Source organism: Fistularia commersonii, chromosome 32, assembly GCF_037954325.1.
Source record: "Fistularia commersonii isolate RoL2024-O1a breed Wild chromosome 32, RoL_Fcom_v1.0, whole genome shotgun sequence".
In the NCBI taxonomy this organism is placed as follows: domain Eukaryota; kingdom Metazoa; phylum Chordata; class Actinopteri; order Syngnathiformes; family Fistulariidae; genus Fistularia; species Fistularia commersonii.
The window spans coordinates 1,547,862-1,572,406 of NC_141315.1; the positions used below are offsets into that span (position 1 = coordinate 1,547,862).

At 44.8% G+C, this 24,545-nt stretch overlaps 1 pseudogene across 1 annotated transcript in view; it reads left to right on the forward strand.

Annotated features, from left to right (window-relative positions):
• Positions 1–321: 321 nt before the first annotated feature.
• The window catches only part of LOC147215100 (uncharacterized), a 114,719-nt pseudogene continuing 90,495 nt past the window's right edge, over positions 322–24,545 (forward strand). The window contains exons 1-2 of the transcript XR_015104229.1: positions 322–971; positions 4,932–5,194. The product of XR_015104229.1 is annotated as an uncharacterized LOC147215100 (transcript). The remainder of the gene's footprint in view (positions 972–4,931; positions 5,195–24,545) is intronic.

A 24,545-nucleotide genomic window follows, 5' to 3' on the forward strand; every position in this document is an offset into this window, starting at 1 on the left:
TATGCTGCACCTGTGCATAGTTTTTTAAACAGTTCCTTGGTGCTTTGTGATGTGTTGTCCAAGGATGATATGCTCAGGAAGGATAGGTTCCTAGTTCAAGGACAACTGTATTGTGCTTCAGAAACAAAATTATGCTCAGGGAGGATACCTTCCTGTTCACGGACGGCTGTGCTCAAATAAAGAAAACATGTCTGGTTGTCATCATGTGAGTAATTGAAATAACATAGTTATGAATATAGTGAGAAAACTCTAAGAGAGTCTGAAACTGGAAATTGAAGGTGTGATGCTCAGTGTCATTAGTTGCCATGCTCCGCAGGTGGAATGTGAGTTTGAGGAGAAGGAGAAGTTCTGGAACGAGTTAGATGAAGTGATGCAGAATATCCCCAGAGATGAGAGAGTGGTAATTGATGCAAACTTCAATGGGCATGTTGGTGCAGGCATAGCGGGGATGAAGAGGTGATGGGCAGATTTGATATACAGGATAGGAACACAGATGGTGGTAGATTTTGCAAAAGGATGGAAACGGCTGAAGTTACCTGTTTTTTTTTTTTCGTTTTTTTTTTGTCAAAAAAGACAGGAACATAGGGTAACTTATAAGAGCGTAGGTAGGAGCACCCAGGTAGACTACATCTGTTTAGACGAGGTAACCTGAAAGAGATCAGTGACTGCAAAGTAGTTGTAGATGAGAGTGTAGCCAGACAGCACAGGATGGTTGGTTTGTAGGATGACTCTAGTGACTCGGAAGATCAAGAGGACAAAGGCAGAGCAGAGGACAAAGTGGTGGAAGCTGAAAAGGGAAGAGTGTTGTATGGTTTTCAGGGAGGAGTTGAGAAAGGCTCTGGGTGGTCAGGGAGAGCTTCAACATGATTGGCCTACTACAGCTAGTGTTATCAGGGAGACAGGTAGGAGATTACTTGGTGTGTCACGTGGAAGGAAAGTAGATAAGGAGAATTGGTGGTGGATGAGGAAGTGCAGGAGTACAGGGAGATACAACTTAAGGTAACGATAGAGATAGTTGAGGCAAAAAAAGAGCGTACGATGACTTGTAGGCTCGGTTGGACAGTAAAGAGGGAAAGAATGATTTATTCTGTAGTTTCTTACTAGAATATTCAACAGGATCTCAAGAGAGTGAGGCGCTGCCAGGCAACAAAGTCTCGAGGAAGCCCAAAGAAAAGATTTATAGATGTAGTAAAAGAGGATATGAAGGTAGTTGGTGAAGATTTTGTGCGAAAAATTTCATAAAAAAATGTATGAAATGGTTGGCTGAACTCAGTCAAGAAATTTTACTGCGTATTGTACCTTTTCCACCTAAAAAAACAAGGAACACTGGTCAGATACACACACACACACACACACACACACACACACACACACACACATACAATGTAAAAGCAAATATCAATATGTTGTATTTACATGCATTTACAACATATAAATATTATAGCTACCAGGTAACGGTAAGTTCAAGAACTTATATTGCTGGTGTAGTTCTAATTCCACTCCAGTAACACTAGGGGGAACTAAGTAACCACTCCTTCAAAAAATGTAGTTTGATCTACTGTTGGAGCCTGTGGAAAACCTGAAGAATTTTTGTAGCCAGCATTAGTTTAAGATCACCCTCACATGTTTGCAGTGTTGTTACGTTTTCAAACTCCATATAATTATCAGAAATCTTACATTTTCCCCTTAATTACCTCCATATTATAAATACAATATCCACCACCTGTGCCATAGATCCTCTACCAGCTTGAAATCAAACTTCACTGACTGCCTGACCCAAGGCAGAATTGTTCTCTCCGGCCAACATTTGCATTAACAATCATTTCACTTGATGAAACCTACTCCTCTGTGTAAATGGACCCGTGTATGCATGCATTGTGCAGAATTTCTACTCACTAGCAGTTCATTTGCTAGATAGAGGCGCATCTCCAGAATGTCAGCAGACTGCGCACGGGTGCAAAACTTACATAAGAACTTGACACAGTACAAGCCTTGACTATTAATCACAAAGTGATTAAGACAATGTAAGCTATACAAGCGGAAAGTTGTGCAGAGAGAGGTTGATGTTCAGCCAGGATGCGGTCATTTACCAACAGGATGGGAAGTTATGTCTCATGTTCTGAGTGGGTAATCTGCAGAACAGCCATATGTTTCTGCACAAATTAGGTGCAAGCTTATTAAGGTAGGCTACGTATTATATTGTCGTGAAGCACCAACAACTCAAAAGGCAATCTTGCTTTGCGGAAGCAAAGATTCACTGAAGTCACACTGAACCACTTGGAATTAAATTTTGCAGGGCTCAGACAAAATGACAGCTATTTAATCTACTTTGAAATGACTCATTATATTTTATGAGTAATTTCTAGACATGTATTTTATTTCTATTTATCACTATAATCGATAATGTATCCTTTATTATAAACTCATGAGGAAATTTGCTCTCTGGAATTAACCCATCATGGATGAACCATGAGCGGGAGGCTGCCATCCACCACTGCCAGGTTCAGTGTCTTGCTCAACAACATTTCAACACACTAGGAGGAGCTGGGAATTGAACCTTGAATGTTTGGTTCTAAAGACAATTGCTGTTCCTCCTGTGCCACATCACCTCCAACAGTATAATGCCCCATGAGAACCACAGCAATTTAATAATTGTAACATAATGTTTAGACCATTAATATTTTCCTTCTCTCCATTCTAGCTGGTATCAAGATGCTGATTATTTTTCCTGTGGCAGTCATATGAAACTGCCCTTCTTCAGTCTGCAGAATACCTTTCAGTGGCCTGTAGACCTATGTTTAGCTTCTGCTTCAAGTATCCATGAATTTAATTGATTGGCCTCTCTGGGACAAAAGGTGTGGCACTATACACTTATGGACTAAAACATTTTTGAGTCACCCTCATACTTAAAGAGCCACAAAGAGGCAAGGATACATATAGGATACTCATATCCAAAGGCAGAAATACCAATATGTACCCCCTGTCCATTTCAGAGAGGGCATGAAGAAGACAAGTAACATAAGCCATTCCGCCTTTATGAATTTAATCAAGAAGAACCGCAAAACAAGTGTCAATCATGTTCAATTCGACAACCAGTTAGCCGCCTTCTTGATGTCTTTTCAAATACTCCATCAGAAAGTTTTTGTTTTAACAATCAGTATGAGCAATCTTTATCAGATATGGACTTCTTGCCTTTGGTTTAAAGGAAATCAATCCTGAATCCTCTGTATCCATGTTGTTTTAGTTTCTTTTTGCTTTTTGTTGTTTGGAAGCCTAAGGTACAGTCCTTTTTCATGTTTGATATCATCACAAAGGTCCCCATACCTGTACATAATTTCCCAAGATACTGTAGCTATTCTTCCTCTCTTTTTGGTTTTTCTCTTCAGGGGTCGCCACATCGAATCAACCTTCTCCATCTAACCCTGTTCTTTGTATCTTCTTCTCTCACACCAACTACTTTCATATCCTCTCTCACTACATCCATAATTCTTCTCCTTGGTCTTCCTCGGGACCTCCTGCCTGGCAGCTCCAATTCCAGCATCTGTCTACCAATATATTCACTATCCCTCCTCTGCACATGACCGAACCATCTCAGTCTGGCTTCTATGACCTTCTCTCCAAAACATCTAACATGTGCAGTTCCTCTGATAGACTCATTCCTCATCCTATCCATTCTGGTCACTTCCAAAGACAACTTTATCATCTTCATCTCTGAGACCTATAGCTCTTCCTCCTGTCTTTTCGTTATTGTAACTGTTTCTAGGCCGTAATGCAGCCACAGGGCGGCACTGGCTGCTGTCTCCCCGAGCCAGCCTCAGGGGGGCACAGGACAGTGTCTCCCTGAGCCGGTCCCAAGCCTGGATAAATGCAGAGGGTTGCGTCAAGAAGGGCATCCGGCATAAAACTTTTGCCGAAACCAAACATGCGAATCAACCATAATAACCAGATCATACCGGATCGGTTGAGGCCCGAGTTAACAACGACCGCCATTGGTACCGATGACGTACAGGAAACCAATTGGACTACTGTAGGTCAAAAAAAGAGAGGAGGAAGGCGTGGAGAGAGAGAAGAGGAAAGGCAAGAGTCTTGGAATGAGAGTAGGGACTTAGGGAATATTGGGACTATAACAGGAAATGGTAGAGAGTTGGTCGAGATGATGGTGAGAAGGAAAGGGAATATACCGTGTCCAAGAGACCAGGTTGAAAGGTATTAAGGCTAGAAGCTTAGGAGCAGGCTTTAAGTTGTACTATCATGGTACTGACAAGAAGAGAAATGGAGTAGGAGTTATCTTGAAGGTGGAGTTTGATAGGAACATTCTGGAGGTGAAAAAAATGTCAGATAGACTTATGAGTCTGAAACTGAAACTGAATTGATGCAGAATATCCCCAGAGATGAGAGAGTGGTAATTGGTGCAGACTTCAATGGACATGTTAGTGATGGGCAGTTCTGGTATACAGGAATGCAGAGGGACAGATGGTGGTAGATTTTGCAAAAAGGATGGAAATGGCTGTAGTGAACACTTTCTTCAAGAAATAACAGGTACGTAGGGTCACTTATAAGACCGGAGGTAGGAGCACCCAGGTAGACCACATCTTGTAAAGACAAGGTGACCTGAAAGAGATCAGTGACTGCAAGTAGTTATAGGTGAGTGTAGTCAGATAGCATAGGATGGTTGGTTTGTAGGATGACTCTGGTGACAAGGAAGATTAGGAGGACAAAGGCAGAGCAGAGGACAAAGTGGTTGAAGCTGAAAAGGGAAGAGTGTTGTACGGTTCTCAGGGAACAGTTGAGAATGATTCTGTTTGGTCAGGGAGAGCGTCCAGATAATTGGACAAAAACAGCTAGTGTTATTAGGGAGACATGTAGGAGAGTACTTGGTGTGTCACATGGAAGGAAAATAGATAAGGAGACTTGATGGTGGACTGAGGAAGTGCAGGAGTATATACAGAGAAAGCGGTGAGCAAAGAAGAAGTGGGACACTGAGAGGACTGAAGAGAAGAGACAGGAGTACAGGGAGATACAACGTGAGGTACAGATAGAGGTAGCTGTGGCAAAACAAAAGGTGTACGATGACCTGTATGCTTGGTTGGACAGTAAGGAGGAAGAGAATGATCTATACAGGTGGGCGAAACAGAGAGATAAAGATGGAAAGGATGAACAACAGGTCCGGGTGATTAAGGATGGAAAGGAAAATGTATTGACAGATGCTGGAAGAGTTATGGGATGATGGAAAGAGTACTTTGAAGAGCTGATGAATGTGGAAAATGAAAGAGGCAAGGGTAGAAGAGGTGACTATTGTAGACCACAAAGTAGAAGAGATTAGTAAAAGTGAAGTGAGAAAGGCATTGAAGCGGATGAAGAGTGTAAAGCAGTTGGTGCTGATGATATACTTGTGGAGGTGTGGAAGTGTCTTGGAGAGGCAGTGGTAGTGTTTCTGACTTGATTATTCAACAGGATCTTATAGTGAGAAGATGCCTGAAGAATGAAGACGAAGTGTGACAATGTGTGATTTTTAAGGATAAGGAGGATATACAGAATTGCTGCAACTATTGAGGGATATAGCTGATGAGCCATGTAATTAAGTTATGGGAAAGAGTAGTGGAAACTAGACTGAGAGCAGAAGTCAGCATTTGTGAACAGCATTATGGCCTCATGCCTAGACACAGTACTACAGATGCAGTATTTGCTTTGAGAATGCTAATAGAGATGTACAGATAAGCCCAGAGGGAGCTCTATTGTGTTTTTGTAGACCATGAAAAAGCATATGACAGGGTGCCAAGAGAGGAGCTCTGGTATTGTATGAGGAAATCAGGAGTGGCAGAGAAGTATGTTAGACTCGTGCAGGACATGTATGCTTGCTGTGAGACAGTGGTGCCGTGTGCTTTAGGGCAACAGAGAAGAGGGTAACAGAGAAGTTCAAGGTGGAGGTTGGACTCCATCAGGGATCAGCTCTGGTGATGGACAGGCTGACAGATGAGGTTAGACAGGAATCTCCATGAACCATGATGTTTGCAAGTGACAATGTGCTCTGTAGTGAGAGCAGAGAACGGGTTGAGGAAAATCTAGTGAGGTTGGAAGTATGAGCTGGAAGGGAAGGAATGAAAGTTAGTCGCAGCAAGACACAGTACATGTGTGTGAATGGGAGGAACTCAGGTGAAGTAGAGATCAGGAAGTTGTAGGACATCAGGTACTTGGGGTCAGCACTCCAGAGCAATGGAGAGTGTGGAAAAGAGGTGAAGAGGTTGAAAGAGGTTCAAGCAGGTTGGAATGGGTGGAGAAAAGTTTCAGGAGTACTATGTGATAGAAGACTATCGGCCAGAATGAAAGGAAAGGTGTACAAGACAGTGGTGAGACCAGAGATCTATCTATCTACTTTCCTTCCAGGTGATACACTAAGTACTCTACTTCCTTTCTCCCTGATAAAATTAGCTGTTGATCAATTACTTGGAAGCTCTCCCTGACCACCCAGAGCCTTTCTCAACTCCTCCCTGAAAACCATACAACACCCCTCCCTTTTCCATTTCCACCACTTTTGTCCTCTGCTCTGCCTTAGTCATCTTGATCTTCCTTGTCACCAGTCATCCTGCAAACCACCATCGTATGCTATCTGGCTACACTCTCACCTACAACTACTTTGCAGTCACTGATCTGTTTCAGGTTACCTTGTCTATTACTATTATAGTTTTCCTGTGGGTCCCTACCTCCACTCTTATCAGTTACCCTATGTTCCTGTCTTTTCTGGAAATATGTGTCCACTACAGCCATTTCATCCTTTTTGCAAATTCTACCACCATCTGTGTTCCTATTCTGTATACCAAATCTGCCCATCACTTCTTCATCCCCTCTATTGACTGCACCAACATGCCAATTGAACTCTGCACCAATTACCACTCTCTCATCTCTCGGGATATTTTGCATTACTTCATCAAACTCATTCCAGAATTTGTCCTCCTCCTCTAACTCACATCCTACCTGCGGAGCATAGCAACTAATGACACTGAGCATCACACCTTCAATTTCCAGTTTCAGACTCATAACTCTATCTGACATTCTAATGAACTCCTTCTTCAAGATAAGTCCTGCTCAGGGCTGCACGGCACAGGAAGTAGAGCACTCGTCTTTGGAACTCCACATTCCTGGGTCCTCCCCATGTTGAAGTGTTGTCGAGAAAGACATTGAACTTCTAACTGCTCCCCTGGCGCTGGTCAACAACAACCCACTGCTCATGGGTCATCAATGATGGGTTAATTGCAGGGAATGACTTTCCCCATGGTGATTAAAAAGGATGAATTCTTATCACTTCTTATTACTCTATTTCTCTTCCTGTCAGTACCATGATAGTACAACTTTAAGCCTGCTCTAGGCTTTTAGCCTTATTACCTTTCCACCTGGTCTCCTGGACACGCTGTATATCCACTTTCCTTCTCACTGTTATGTCAACCAACTCTCTACCTTTTCCTGCCATAATCCCAATATTCAAAGTCCCTACTCTCAGTCCCAGTCTCTTGCCTTTCCTCTTCTCTCACTGGTTCTGAACACGCCTTCCTCCTCTCCGTCTTTGACATACAATAGCCCAGTTTCCATTGGTACCCTGTAGGCCATCAGTACCAATGGCGGTTGTTGTTAACCTGATCCTACACTGATGAGATTATTAGGTTTTATTTGCATGTCTGGTTTCGGTTAAAGTTTTATGGCAGATGCCCTTTATCCAGCCGGCGCAACCCTCTGCATTTATCCGGGCTTGGGACTGGATCAGGGAGACACTGGCCCCTTGCCACCCTGAGTCTGCATTTCCCAAGATTCTGTACCAATGAGGAAAAAGTCATGTACCAGAAATTTGACTCACTATTTCTTACTACATTAATTTATATACAGGCCAGACAGCTTAGGGGAAGTTCTTTGTTGTGTCAAGATTGTTGGTCATGCATCTGTTTTCTCTGTGGAGAAGCATGATGAACTTGTGACAATTCACAAGAGGATGTTTGATCATCAAGCACTGTTATTGTCACCCTGACATTTTGTTGTTTACATTTGTAGGATATGTTCCCTGACTGTGTCCAGGCATAGAATAATGTTTGAACTAAATAACTGTGTTCAATCGTATTTGTCATTTTATATACATAAACTAAAGCTACAAACCTCTTTGGGACTGACTTTAAAAAAAAAAAAAAACAACATAAAATTATTTCTTTTTTGTCACAGACAGGTCAGACAAATAATGAATTATGAGTGCATAAAAATTACAAATTAATTATCATAACAACATACATTCAGTTTCTCCAGGGTGGGCTTTGACATGCCAGAGGCTCAATCTTTAAAATTCAGATCCCATGATGTTTTTGCCAAAAGGGAAAAACAGACAGTTTCCTCAGTGTAACCTCTTCCGTACCCTGTTTAAAAGGAAAAGCAGCATGTTTCTGTTGTGATGCTGTTTGTTTCGATCCACACACAGCACAAAACTTTGCAGCAACAGAGAGAGAGCTCACAACTTTTTTTAATAGGGGTGAGCATTTCACTGTTGGGTTGTGCGTCCGGACTGAAGCTGCTGTGATAGTGCTGTGGTGAGCAGTTTGTTGTTGCGGTTTGTGCCCAGACTGGAGATGCAGCGAGAGCACTAATGTGAACAGTTTATTGTTGAAGTGTGGAGCAGGTACCAGGAAAATGCTGTAGAATGCGGTCAGACAACTGGAACAGGGACCCGGTCAGAGTGTTTCAGTAGTCAATGTGGAAGAAACACGCATAATCAGGATCATAAAATGATTCGAAAAAAATACAGAACGAACTGCAGCACAAAAAGGCAAAGAGGACTGATGAAAAGACAAACAAGTGAGTAATGCTGTATGCAGTCTCAGTAAGTCGGCACACAGCAAGAGATCAGTAATAAAGACTACTTGTAGCAGACAGGCAGGTGTTTAGTAGCACAGTTTGGCAGATGTTATGGGGTTTTACAACATCTGCCACCCTGCTTGAATGAAGTGGGAGAAACAAGAAAAAAAAGACATTCCTACAACACCAGCTCAGAACAATTTTACACTTCATGTGAGCATCATAATTGATTTTATACCTTGGACATGAGATAGTAAATCAAGAGGATCAAAGTTGAATGATTGACACAGGGTCAGTTTACAAGGAAAAGCGGACTACATGAATAGACACATGCAAGATTGAGGAACTTGTCTTGTTAGAGCACAGGACTGACTTCCATTCATAGCCTAAAGCCAATTTATACCCTAAACATAGCAAGACATAAATGCATACCTTACCTATTGGACCTCAAGTATGAGATTTAGCTTTCTTTGTTAAGGACAAAAAAGGCATGATAACTAGTCTTCAAGTGTAGATTTGGTCCCCATTAGGTTAAAAAAAAGATACATAACATCAGTAGCGTTCAGTGAGGTTCATGGCTTGTGAGACACTGACTCCTTTGGAGCCAGATTTACAATCGTAAGAATTCAAAATAACATGCATATAGACTGATAATGATTCATATGTCATCAGCTTTCCTGTCACTCACACAGAACCAAATTTGGCTAAGAAAGAAAGTTTCTTTGATAGCAACAAGAGACAACAGATACAGCAAATTTGCTATGCAGCCTTCATTTGTTCCAAACAATTCATACTCATTGCAAACAAATAAGTAGAGCAAAAGAATTTCCATTTTGACTCTCGGTTAAACATACTTGGTTTTAAAATGTCTAATTCTGGTACTTTAATCGATTTTAATAGAGGTTGCTCTTCAAGAGGGGTTATATCCCGGCTCATAAAGGGGAAGCAACATAAAACCAGATGTAATTGGGATTTAATAAAACCATTTATTAAGGAAGTGTGGAAATTAACTTGCAGAGTTACATGTAAGGCAAAGAAAGCGGGCTGGCTGCTGCCTGCAACAACAAAAGAAATAAAACAGCTCTCATAAAGAGAACGGTCTATCTACGTGTCTGCAGGCAGAACAAAAGGGAACAAAATCTGCAATTCCTGAAAAAGGGGAGGAGAAACAAACACCAGAGTCCGCAACCCTAATACCCTCACAGCATTTAGTTTCAACTGTTGCTCTCCGTCAACATGGTCTGCGACTGCTTGAGAGAGCTGCAGATTCTGCTCACTGGAAACTGTGCTGGCACAGTGAAGCTTTCTCTGTAGCATGATACCTTAGTTCAGTCTCATGTTCAAATTTTACCTCCTAAATCTACTGCCAGTAACCACCCAGCTCCTTTCTACGAGCTGACAGGGACACTTGCAGCTCACACAACTTGGAAGCAGATCGCTTAGCTTCTCAGAGTGTTCCATATCAGTTTGTTTCTCCTAGGTGAGCTTGTCAGAGGCCTGCTACACAAGAGCTGTAGTCTGAGCTTTGCATTGCTCCTTCGGGAGCAAACTCAGCTCTTGCTCCACCACATGAGAATGAGCCTTCTCCCATGACAACAGTAACCTTTCTATTTTGGCACAGGGTTTCTTCAAGATTGGGCTAATGGTAGCAGTGTTGAAGGCTGTAGGGACAGTTCCAGTTGTGAGAGAGGAGTGGATGATTGCAGAAATGAGGGGGACCAGAGAGGGGAGGCTGACTTTAATGAGTTGTGTGTGTGGGGGGTGGGCGGGGGGGTGATAGGTGAATGGCTTGGATTTCTGGATGATTCTGCGATTTCTGAGAGAGTGAGGAGCTGGAAGGAGGAGAATGGGTGTATGGATGGATGAAAGTCAGCAGAGTGACTTGGGGTTTTCTTTATTTTAAATTTCTTTATTTACATTTGAATTCTTGTTGAAATCTTAATGAACCAGTGGCGTGCAGTCACTAGAGGCAGGGGAGGCCAGGCCTCATCAGTCATCATGGAAAGAAATAACTGTGAAATTAAAAAATAAATGAAATTGTTGTATCCCTCCTCCTGTGTTAGTTTTCTGGTAGCATCCCTGGTGTTAACGAGTCGGTTTCGACCCGTGTCTTAAATCAGCTTTAAAATACACGAAAAATAAAAACTTAAATTCCAATTCTTTTTCTCATCTCTTGGTTACCTTGTTAGGCTTCCTTATCAATGAAAATATTGGATTTAAAATTTTTTGTTGTGGTTCTCTGGGCCTTTTTATTGTTATTAGTATACTTCTCAATTTCAATAAAAAACAGAAAAATTAACCTCAAGAGAATAATATAAATAAATTAAAGGATGTTGTGTCACCAGAATATTGGTAAGGGGTATAGAACACATCTCTGAAATGAATTTGTTGATTTATTTTTTTCATTTTAAAATTTTTAAATATAGTAACATCTATGGTGTTATGGGTCATTTTCGACCCATATATATTTTCTTCAAGAAAATGGAAAGAAACAAAAAAATGCCAGCAATAGGACTTTAAAATGAACACACTGAAACACAGGACAGGTCATAACACAAAATATCATTTGCCATCTTCTGGTCATTCGCTGGCAAGTGAAGGTGGCTGTCAGCTTGTCCAGGTTGTCCACTCCTCCTTTGTTTTTATTATAGTCAAGGATAATTGTGGGCTTTTTGTCACCTGCTGATGACACAGCTGCAGCTTTGTGAAGAGTAGACAGAAGTATCACAGTCTGTCTTCTTTTTGGACAATATGAGACAACAGTGGTGTCTGTAAAAGCAAACTTGGAGAAGAGTGGAGCCCTGTCTTTCACCTGCACAATTTCAGCAGGCAACTCAGGTTTATTTTTCTTCACTGTGCCCACCATGGTAAGTTCTCTCTTGAGGAGTTCTTGTCCAAAGTCATAGGTTGTAAAAAAATTGTCACAAGTGATATTGTGACCTTGCAGTCCAGGGGTCATGTCAAGGACGTGACTGGACATGCTCATCTTTGTTTACTTTGTTTTTTTGGAGCAATCCTGGACAAATGAGCATCCCCAGAAGCTCACATGATTGGGGGAGGAGGTGGCTGTCATCGTGTTGGCTGACAATGCATTTATGATTTAAATTTTGGCTCTAATTATTGCTTTGTAATCTTATTTTTATACCCGTGTCGAAACCGACCCTAACACTACAAATGACACAATTTCAACTAGAGCATTTTATAATGCAGTGAAAAAAAATGTTTTTGTTGAATTTTGTTGAAATCAAGGTTCCTGACAAAGTCAAGAAGCCTTGATGCAAAAAAAAAATTTAAGTGATTATTTTATGCATTTAAAAACTAAAACGGGTCGCTGGCGACCCTAACACAAGAGGAGGGATATTTATTCAGTGATTTGTAATATAAAGTTATTTTCAACTTAACCTCACCATTTTTAGTTGTTTTTTTTTCAAAATAAAATTCACATTTACCATTCAAATATGAAGAAGTGACGTGCGGTGACACAGCAACCAGCTGAGCCCACTATGGATTGCACAATGATTATGTTAACTGTGCTGACATGCTATGCACTGAGACCGTATTGCTTTCTCTGTGTACGTCCTCTTTAAAGTTTCAAACACTTAATATATGAACTAAATTTCCACAGTTTGGCTGATGTGTATAATGTTTTTCCGTCAACAACCGTAACTTGTTTCTTGTGCTGAGCAATCATAAAACAACTGCAAAGAGACATAAAGTGAGGCACACAGTAACGGTACCTCGTGGTAGGGGGCACTGGTGATCCCAGGGCTCCTTCTTACTACTCAGCTACAGAATAATATAATTAGCAATAGCAAGCTAGGTGGAGCTCATTGGGCTGTATAGCTCACAAACAGTGAGGGATTAATGTAAATCATCTGGGGAGCTTCTCAACATTTTAACCCAGAGGGATCTCATTCAAACTGTTCCTGAGGCAACGAAGTTGCTCCAGCTGGTGGTCACTGTTCCAGCTATGACAGCATTGGTGGAGCGGTCATTCTCAGCACTGAAAAGACTCAAAACATACTTTCAGAACAGGACTGATCATGGATGACTGTCTCCACTGGCAGTGATTTCCATTGCGACTTTTAAAACTGAAGAAAGATAAGGAAGACTTCTACAAGCAAGTTATCAATGCTTTTCTTCAGAAGGAGGCGTATGGACTTCAATTATAAGTAAAGGTAAGAGATAATAAGTTTTGTGTTAAATGTGCTTTTTTTCTATGCTACAGTTTGTGTATGTAAAGAATGCTGATATGATATTTTAAACAAAACACATTAACTGCTGCCAATAAAATGGTGAATAAGCTACTCTGTAGGGTTCATATGTTTGTAAATCTGACTGTGATGACGTCAGTGCCTCACCAGCCATGAACCTCACCGCACATCACTGTCTTGTACAAATGTTATCCTTATCTCTCTCACACACGCACACACACACACACACACACACACACACACACACACACACACACACACACACACACACACACACACACACACACACACACACACCACACACACACACACACACACACACACACACACATTCATACCTGCTGCCTGATCAGAACACTTTAAATTGAAATGTGTTATAGTGTAAATATGATATTGGGATATTTTTCCCAAACTATCTTCTATTCTGTAAAAGAATTGTTCTGTCCCTCAAGGTCTCGCTCCTCAATTTCACCAGGGATTAAATCAATCTTTGAATAAACAGGTCTTTTGTATGACTGGAGAGACTCAGCATTGCCCATGGGAAAGGCCTCCAGCACAGACCTGCCACTGAGTATTCAGAGACTGAGGTCAAGTTCCATTCCCACAGCCAGGCAAGGACAGCTGGAGGAGCATGTCCAGGATTCTCACAATGCCCTGGCTGTGTCTAGAAATTTTGTCCATAAAAGTTATGAACAGAATCAGTGACAAAGGGCAGTCCTGGCAGAGTCCAACTCTCACTGGAAACGGGTCCGACTTACAACCGGCAGTGTGGAACAGGTTCCGAAACTGATCGTACAGGGACCGAATAGCCCATATAATGGGGTTCGGTACCCCATACTCCCAGAGCACCACCCCGAAGGATTGCCCGCAGGACACAATTGACTACCTTCCCCAGATCCGCAAATCACATGTAGACTGGTCGAGTGAACTCCCATGCCCCCTCGTGGACCCTGCTGAGGGTATAGACCAGGACAAAAACCACACTGCTCCTCTTGGATCTGAGGTTAAACAAACCGGCGGACCCTCTTCTCCAGCACTGCTGAAAAGACCTTACCAATGAGGCTGAGGAGTGTGATCCCCCCTATAAAGGGTCTGCTACTCCAGCAGCGTTGTCCCCGACATCCACGCAATGCAGCAGAGGCGTGTCAGCCAGGAAAGCCTACAGCATCCTGAGCCTTGGGGAACCCAGGGCGGACCTCATCCACCCCTTGGGCCCTGCTACTGAAGAGCTTTTCAACTGCTTCAGCAACTTCAGCCCCAGAAATTGGTGAGTCTGCTCCAGAGTCCCCTGGCTCTGCTTCCTCATTGCAAGGCGTTTCAACAGGGTCTCGGAGGTCTCAGAAGTATTCCTGCCACCAGTCAACAAGTCTCAAGTTGAGGTCAGCAGTGCCCCGCTCCCACTGTACACAGTACTTCCTCCTCCTGTGCTGTTGGATGGTGGATCACAATCTCCTCGTCCACCGGAAGTCATTCTCTATGGTCTCCCCGAACTCATCCCATGACCGGTTTTTGCCTCAGCCACCACTGAAGCGCATGCTATTAGGCCTGCCAGTACCTGTCAGCTGCTTCCTGAGCCCCACCAACCTAAAAGGCCCAATAGGACTCCTTCTTCAGTTAGACGGCATCTTTCACGAGGGTTGCTACCCTGACAGGCGCCGACCGCCTTGCAGCCGCAGCTCCTAACTGCCACCTCGACAATGGAAGCACAGAACATGGCCCATTTGGACTCAATGACCCCCACCTTCCTCGCGAAGTGATTGTAGCTCTGCCGGAGTGGGAGTTGAAACTCCCTCTGACAGGGGACTCTGCCAGATGTTCCCAGCAGATCATCACATGACATTTGGGTCAACCAGGTCTGACTGGCATCCTCCCCCACCATGATCAGTTGACAGCTCCACCCCTATTTTCACATGAGTGTCCAGGACATGGGGCCGCAAGTCTGAAGACACAACCACAAGGTCAATCAACGAACTATGACCTAAAGTGTGTTGGTGCCAAGTCCACTAATGGACACCTTTATGCCTGAACATGGACAATCCTTGACGAGCACAGTGTTCCAATAACAAGACCTCAATTTGGTTCAGATCAGGTGGGCCGTTCCTCCCAGTCACACCCTTCCAAGTAGCACTGTTATTCCCATGTGAGCAGTGAAGTCTCCAAGTAGGACGAGGAAGTCCCCAGTAGGAGCGCTCTCTAGCACCCCCTTTAGGGTGGGCTAGGTAAACTAAGCTTCCATTACGTGCATCGCCACAAACAACAGTCAGAACCTGTCTCCCTCCACCCTCAGGTGGAGGAAGACTGCCCATGACCGGGTTGCACCCCAATGTACAGGCGCCAAGTCGAGGGCAATGAATATGCCCACATCTGCCCGGTGCCTCTCACCGGGGGCAACTGCAGAGTAAAAAAGAGTCAAGCCCCTCTCGAGAGACCTGGTTCCGGACCGCACACTGTGCGTCAAGATGAGTCCAACTATATCTATCGGAATCTCAGCCTCGTGCACCAGCTCGAGGGGACATTCCATGTCCCAAGAGCCAGCTTCTGCAGCCCAGGACTGGATCGCCAAGGTCCCCTGCTTTGACCACCGCCCGGCTCAAACTGCACCTGACCCCCTTGTCCCTTCCTGTGGGTGGTGAGTCCATGGGAAGAGGGACCCATGTCAGTCCTTCAGTACGGCCATCAACACTCGCCATCGAGTCCTGCTCCCAGGCCTGGTTCCAGAAAAGGGCCCTGGTGACCTGTATCCAGGCAAGGGAAGAGTTGATCCAAAGTTTTTCTTCTTCATGGGGGTCTTCTGAGCTGTACTTTGTCTTGTCCCTCCCCTGGGACCTGTTTGCCTTGGGTGACCATTCAAGGGTTATAAAGCCCCCAACAACATACTGTAGCTCCCAGGATCACTAGGATGCGCAAGTCTCTCCACCACGGTAAGGTAGCAGCTCACGCAGGAGTAATTAACCATTACTACTACTAAATTAATGTGGCAATCTGGCTTTTTTCATGTAATGATGTCAGATTATTCTTGTTCTTCTTATTTCTTATTTTGAATTTTAATCCCACAATTGTACACTTTCGTCATTGCATATCAACTTTATTATCATCAGCCTAAAATTCAAACTAAATTGTCATATTATTAGACCTTAAAATAATTAATTGTTCCTTGGTATTATGCTCTGCTGCTTAAAACCCCAGGAACAAACAAATCACATCATATTGCACGATGGATAGTCAGTGACAATGTTACAATATATCGCCTAACTTCACACTGTATTTCAAACTCAACCATGGACTTACACAATTTGCAAGCATGTTTGACAGTAGGTGGATCAAATTTGTGGCAGATATTACAAAGTGTTCAAAATTTTTTACAGGATTAGCACCGGCCAATTTCTTTAAGCCATTTTTGTTTATGTAGCAACCCAACATTTGCAACGGTCAATTTGAGATGATGATTCATGCTCAAGTAGACATGACCAACAGCCCTGAATAAGACAATCTGCAGATGTTACATGAGATTAGACAACCTCTAACCGTGCCCGCCCAAGGCAGGCTTGGAGAGGCACGGGCCAGTGCCGCCCTGAGGCTGCATTATTAGACAACCTCTAACAGCTTGTAAATATGTTCTAAGTTCCTTTGTTTGCCCCAGGTTAGCTAAAGTCCAACAGTTGTCACAGACCAGACTTGTTCGGTAATGATCAATGAACAATGTTCTTGATTAGGATTATTCACTAATGTGTAACTCCCTGTTGACATAATTTTTATAGTTTGAAAATTGGAAATATTAAAAGTTGCTTCAAACAGATTTACTGCATTTACTGTGCAATAGGGGAAATCTGTTCACCTATAATTTGGTAAAATAAATTATGCTCAGACTCATATCTTCAATTGAAGTTGGTAACTGTGAAGCAAATTCTGAACATGAGTTTGAGTGTATAATATTCGGAGTAATTAATAGTAACTACAGCAACAATATCAATTATGATAATAATGGTACACATATGCTGGTCGGTGAATACAGGTACTTGTTTTTTTTCCTCTCCTTACATTAAATCAAAGCTCCTCAGACTCTTTACTAGTTTTAGGATCTGTTTGCTCAGAATTCTTTTTCCCTTATTGTATGTCAGTGTTACGGTTTACCCCCAGGAGGACAGACACAGGTACATAGGATTGCAGGTAGTTTAATGGGTTTTCAGTCCGGGACGTTCTACACAAGTGGAGTTGAAGACAATACGAACTTCTCATCCTAAGATCGGACAATGACTGAAACTTTGGGGCCGCCTTTATACTCAGGGCTGATTAGTGGGATTATTCCCCGGTGCGGCGTGGTCACCAGGTGCAGAGGATAATTGCCGTGATTGCTGTGCCGCTTGCCCGGGGACCTGATGAGTCGTGACAGTACCCCCCCACCCCCCCTCCAGCTTCTTCCTCCTTGGACGAGGGTGCACGGCGATAGGGACGACCGCGGGGTCGGCCACAGGGATGCAGAGCCGGTTGACCTGGATGGGGGCTATGAAACTCCTCCAACAGCCCTGGGATCAGGATGTCCTTGCAGCGGACCCAGGAATGTTTCTCTGGCCTATACCCCTCCCAGTCGACCAGGTACTCCAGTTGACCCCGGCGGCATCGAGATTGGAGTATCTGGCTGACTGTGTAGATGGGACCCTCGTCCAGGAGGGGAGGCGGTTGAGGAGGCACAGCAACCCCAGGGTCTGCAGCGGATGAAGAGTCAGATGAATAGCACGATTTTAACAGAGACACATGAAATACTGGGTGAATTTTATATTCTGGTAGGAGCCGTAGGCGAAAAGTAACCGGATTGATCTGGTGGGAGATCCTGAAGGGGCTGATATATTTCGGCCTGAGTTTTGTGCAAGGGAGTTTCGGATAGCCGGAGGATTTAAGGGCTTTCCTTATATGTTGGACCTCAGTTTTTCTGCCTTTCGCAGTTGATGGAGTTTTCTTGCTCTGGTGGTGTAGAGTTCTGATAACCCCTAGTTGTGTTCAAGGGGGTGATGTTTGTCTCATAGCAAATATTGATTGTTATGGATTGGTTTCTGGTAAATCGTGATGTCCAGGCTCCTGTCCTGTTGACTTCAATAGCTCAAGAAACGGACTGCGTCATCCTTGACATTCTTCCTACTGAATTTGATGTGTCTGTTGATCAAGTTGAGTTGTGTAGTGAGTATCATCCAAGTACCTGACTGGTTGCTTAGAGGTGTCTCCCTGAAGAAAGCAAGGCCCTTGCGCTCAACCTCTGTCATGGATAGGTTCATCACTATGGTGGATGTAGGCGAGCCCATGGCAGATCCATGTTTCTGATGATAGAAACCACTGATGTATTGAACACTTGGGCCTCGAAATTCCATCCCAGGTTATAGTGCAGCTTTTCTGGCCGCCAAACATTTCGTCCACCAAGTGCACTGGGTTTAGACTGTAATGAGTGGGGATTGCAAATATTTTAAGCCATTGACTGAAATGATACATTCTATCCATATTGGATCATTAGAGAGGTTAGCATCATTGTTCTTTTTCTGCTGGAGCTGTTCTTGATCAATGTTCTCGAATGTCGTAGGTTGAACTGATGTCAGAGGGACTGTTGTTGGTCAGGATGTCAAATAGAGCTGCTACTGCTGGAGTCCCCTCGTCCTGCTCCCCAGTCTGGCAGTTTCAACACTGGACTTCATCGCACTGATAGAACAGAGCATCTGCATTAGTGTAAAGGTGACCAGCTCAGTCGGAGATTTAAAAGTTGCAGTCATGTAGACTCATCAGCTAGCAGGTCAGCTGCCCTTTTAATTCTCTAAAGTTGAGAAGCTAGGTGAGAGAAGGAGAGTCACAGCAAAGGAAGAACTTCTCTCCATCAAGGAATGGGTGGAAGCGGAGGAGGGCCAGGACCAGCAACTCCCAGCGGTTGATGCAGTCATTCAACTCATGATATGCTCCTTTTGCCCCCCTTCCTGGGACAACACCGCACTGATGTTCATATTACTAGAATCTGGTTTCACAATGAAAGGTTGCTGGGGGTCAGGGCAGGCAGACCTGGACCTTGATGAGTGCTGGCTAGAGTTGGGGGAAAGCACAGACACAGTCCATACCCCACTGTAACATCAATATTCTCCTTGTCAGTGTGTGTAGGGGGCTAGCAATGGTAACAGAGTCTCTGATGAGTCAGGAGGAGGAAGCCTTGGCCCAGGAAGCTCCACAGCTAATCAAAATTGCAGGTGACATGTCAGTCCCTCATGGTTGCTATCTTGGTTTGGTTGCTGGTTAACCCGGCTCAGCTAACAACGTAACCAAAGATGCATGTGTCTTGGTGGAACAGTTTCACATAAGATAGACTTTATTGATCCCTTCCAGCTCTTCTCAAGGCGCTCCAAGGTCAGCCTAGAGACATAGTCTCTCCAGCGTGTCCCTGGTCTTCCCTGTGGCCTTCTCAAAGATGGACCTGCCCAGAATACCTCCGGGCATCTAGGAGGCATCCTGATCAGAAGCTCGAGCTACCTCATCTGACTCTTCTCTATGCAGAGAAGCAGCAACTCTACTCCGAGCGCCTCCTGGATGGCCGAACTTCTCTTCCTATCTCTAAGGGGGAGTCCAACCACCCTGAGGAGAAAATATATTTTAGACTCTTGTATCCACAATCTTGTTTTTTGGTCACTACCCAAAGCTTGTGTCTTGAACTCCTCCACTTGGGGCAGGACCTCTTCCCCGTCCTGCAGTTAGCACTGTTTACAGTGGAGCACCATGGTCTTGGATTTGGATATGCTGATACTCATCACATTCAGCTGGAATGATGGCTGGAAATCAGGCCAACAGAGCCACACCATTGGCAAAAAGCAGAGACTCCATCTTGTGGCAACCAAACCAGACCCCTTGGTGCCCTGGCTCTGCCTAGACATTCTTTCCATAAAAGTTAAAAACAGAATCTGTGACAAAGGGCAGCCCTGGAGGAGTCCAACTCTCACTGGAAATGAGTCCAACTTACAATGTTGACTTGCAAAGCGGACCAAGCTCCAACACTAGTCATACAGGGACCAAACAGCCTGTGTAATAGGTACTCCATATTCCCAGAGCCCCCCCCCCCCCCCCCTCAAAAAAAAGGATTTCTCATGAGATACAGTCAAATGCCTTCTCAAGATCTGCAAAACACATGTAGAATGGTTGGGCAGACTCCCATTCCCCCTCGAGGACCCTGCTGAGGGTATAGAGAAGGTCCAGCCTTCCACGACCAGAGCAAAAACCACACTGTTCCTCCTGGATCTGAGGTTCAACGATCCTTCCTCCCCAGCACTGCTGAATGCACCTTAACAAGGAGGCAGAGGAGCCGCTGGATGGTGAACCAGAATCTCCCCAAAGCCTACTGGAAATAATTCTCCTCCTCCTGAACTCCTCCCGCACCCTAGTTTTTGCCTGAGGCTGCATATCACGTGGCCTGCCAGTACCTGTCAGCTGCCTCCAGAGCCCCTCAGGCCTGCAAGGCCTGATTGGACTCCTTCAGTTTTACCGCATCCTTCACCGCTGGGGTCCACCAGCGGGTCGACGGTTGCTGGCCCAACAGGCGCCGGCTGCCTTATAGCCGCAGCTCTGGTCTGCTGCGTCGACAATAGAACCACGGAACATGGCCCCTTCGGACTCAATGTCCCCTGACTCCCTCGAGATGTGCTTGTAGCTCTGCCGCAGTGGGAGTTGAAACTCTTCTGACAGGGGACTCTGCCAGATGTTCTCAGCAGACCCTCACATTACATTTGGGTCTACCAGGTCTGACCACCATCCTCCCCCACCACTGGAGCCAGCTGACTATCAGGTAGCGATCAGTTGACATCTCCATCCCTCTCTTTAACCAAGAGTCAAGGACATGCAGCCACAAGTCCAACAACACGACCATGACCAGGTTGATCAAAGAATTGCAGCCGAAGGTGTGTTTGTGCCAAGTACACACTCATGGACAGCTTAATGCCTGAACGTGGTGTTTGTTTCGGACAATCCGTAACGAGCACAGAATTCCCCTAATAAAACACCACTCGGGTTCCTTCCGCCCTTCCAATTTGCACTGTTGTTGCCCATGTGAGAGTTGAAGTCTCCCAGCCGTCCCAATTGGAAGCATTCTCTAGCAGCCCCTCTAGGGACCCCAAGAAGAGTGAGTAAATTGAACTTCTGTTGGGTGCATAGCTGCAAACAACAGTCAGAACCCCTCCGGAGGGTAGCCTCCCCTCACCTGAAGGAGAGGGGAGGCTACCCTCTCATCCCCCACTTCCGGCACTGTCTCGGGCAGCTGCCTGCCTGAGTTTCTCCTCACCTTAGTGTCTCTTTTCCCTAAATGTTCCACTTTTTTGTATCCTATTTACTTCTTCTTCCTTTAGTTACAATTTAGTTAAGGACTTTGCCAAAACAAGAGATGTTGCTCCATTTGCTCTTTCTTGTTTTCGCGATGTTTGAAGCACTTTTTTCGAGCCGTATCCCAGTCCTTGCGGAGCAGCATTATGGCTCCATTGTTTACATCTGGGATCAGCTGAAGCTGAGATGCGGCGGCGGGATGGGGGAGAGGCACGGAATTCCTAAGGAGCTTCGGAGGAAATACCGGGGCTGCAGGGCCGGGAGGAGACGGTGGGTGAGCAAGAGGAGATACAGACCATATCTCGCCTCCATTGTGTTGGGAAACGTGAGATCGCTGGGCAACAATGATGATGAGATGAGATGAGAACAACTTTATTAATCCCGAAGGAAATTGTTGTGCCAGAGTTTCAAGTAAAACCCATAACAGTAATAGATGATAGTAGAAAGGAGGAAGGATAAGAAATATCATGAAATATGAATCGTTTAACTGTTAGCAGTAACTATAAAGATTGAAGATTCCCTGCGGCTGAGGGAAGAGGAATTAAAAAGTCTGATAGCCTCAGGTAGGAAAGACCTCCTGTGGCGTTCAGTGGAGCTCTTTGGTGGTATCAGTCTACGACTGAAAGAGCTCTGACAGGACATCAACGTGGCATGCAGGGGGTCATCCTCCTCTCTGAAACCTGCACAACAGACTCCAGCTCTACTCCCAGGACAGACCCAGCTCTCCTGATGAGCTTGTTGAGTCTGTTGGTGTCAGCTGTCTTGAGCCTGCTGCCCCAGCACACAACAGCGTAGAAGATGGTGCTGGACACCACCGAGTGGTAAAACATCTGCAGCATGGTCCTGCAGACGTTGAAAGATCTGAGCCTCCTGAGGAAGAACAGACGGCTCTGACCCTTCTTGATGATGGCATTGGTGTTAAAGGTCCAGTCCAGTTTATTGTCCAAGTGGACACCCAGGTATTTATAGGTGTCCACAATGTCCACATCAGTACCCCTGATGGTGACCGGATTCAGTAGGGTCCTTTGTTTCCTGAAATCCACCACCAGCTCCTTTGTCTTAGACACATTGAGCTGCAGGTGGTTCAGTCCACACCACTCCACAAACCTGTCCACCACGCTCCTGTACTCCGCCTCCTGGCCTCCGTTGATGCAGCCCACGATGGCAGAGTCATCAGAGAATTTCTGCAGGTAGTAGGACTGCGAGGAGAACCTGAAGTCTGAGGTGTAGAGCGTGAACAGGAAGGGAGACAGGACCGTCCCCTGTGGCGCCCCCGTGCTGCTCACAATGGTGTCCGACGTGATGTTCACCAGCCTCACGTACTGCGGCCGACCTGTGAGGTAGTTGTTGATCCAGGTCGCGAGTGGAGCATCCACCTGCATGTCCAGGAGCTTCCTGTTCAGCAGGGCAGGTCGGATGGTGTTGAAAGCACTGGAGAAGTCAAAGAACATGACTCTCACAATGCTTCCTGCCTCCTCAAGGTGGGTGTAGACTCTGTGCAGCAGGAAGATGATGGCGTCTTCCACTCCAATCCGGGTCTGGTAAGCGAACTGCAGGGGGTCCAGCGAAGGTCCGACAACATTACAAAGTTGCCTCAGGACGAGCCTCTCCAGCGACTTCATGACGTGTGATGTCAGGGCCACTGGTCTGTAGTCGCTGTGTGTGCTGGGATTCCTCTTCTTGGGCACTGGGACCAGACATGAGGTTTTCCATCGGTCAGGGACAACCATCTGGATTAGGCTCAGGTTAAAGAGGTATGTGAAGATCCCACACAGCTGAGAGGCACATCCTTTCAGCACTCTGGGGCTAAGTCCGTCAGGGCCGGCGGCTTTCCTAGGATGAAGGCGACTGAACTCTCTCCTATATACATAACTATATTTCTGTTCGCAGCTCGCTAGTATGCTTCTCCTAGCTAATACACTTGTCCACTCTGACTATGCCATCAGAGGGTGTGAATAGCTGACGTTGCTGAGAGCCTGCTAGAGGGCTTTGATGTCGCCAACAAATAATCTGATTGGTCGAAGCAACAGCGTCATCAACACTTATTTTTTTGCGTGAAGGGCTTGCAGAGCCGATTGTGCAGCCCCCCCCTCAAGCGGACTCCTTTGACTTTGACCCTGCCTGGCATCAGATTATGGCTGTAATGTGATTGGTTAAATGGTTTAGTATGAAAATGCATGCGTGGAAGCAGCACAACTTGGAGAAAAGCTATTAGAGGAAGTGAACAGACCATTCGGAATTACTTAATAAGAATTCATGGACAAATTTGAATTAACGTTTGTGATTCAGATATTTTTTTAGGCCAGCAGCAGGCCCTGATGGCCCATCGCTGGATTTGAAGATACCGTATTTCTAATTTGGAATGGTTTATTACCATGAAATGGGTTTCTAAATGCTCTGGATACAAAAATAGCTAAATTTAAGGATAGATTAGTGGAACAGGTATATCATAGCTCCTATTCTAGAAACAAATGGGAGGTTCCAATCCTTTTAGATGAAAATTTAGATTTTGTTATGTTGAAACAAAACAAATGTGATGAAATGAGGATGATATATGTTGGGGCACGGGACAGTGTCTCCCTGAGACCGGATAAATGCAGAGGGTTGTGTCAAGAAGGGCATCCGGCGTAAAACTTTTACCAAAACCAGACATGTGAGTCAATCATAATAACCAGATCAAACCGGATCCATTGGCCATGGTTAACAACGACCGCCATTGGTACCAATGACCTACAGGGGACCAATGGAAACTGGGCTACTGTAGGACAAAGAAGGAGAGGAGGAAAGTGTGTTCGGAAGCAAAGAGAGAAGAGGAAAGGCAAGAGTCTGGGACAAAGTGTAGGGACTTTGAATTTTGGGACGATGACAGGAAGAGGTAGAGTTGGTATACATGATACAGAGAAGAAAGTGGATATACTGTGTGTCAAGGAGACCAGGGGGAAAGGTAGTAAGGCTAGAAGCTTAGGCGCAGACTTTAAGTTGTTCTATCATGGTACTGACAAGAAGAGAAATGGAGTAAGTAGGAGTTATCTTGAAGGCGGAGTTTGATAGGAATGTTCAGGAGGTGAAAAGAATGTCATATAGACTTGAGTCTGAAATTAGAAACTGAAAGTGTGATGGTCAATGTTAGTGGCTATGCTCCGCTGGTGGGATCTGAGTTAGAGGAGAAGTTCTTGA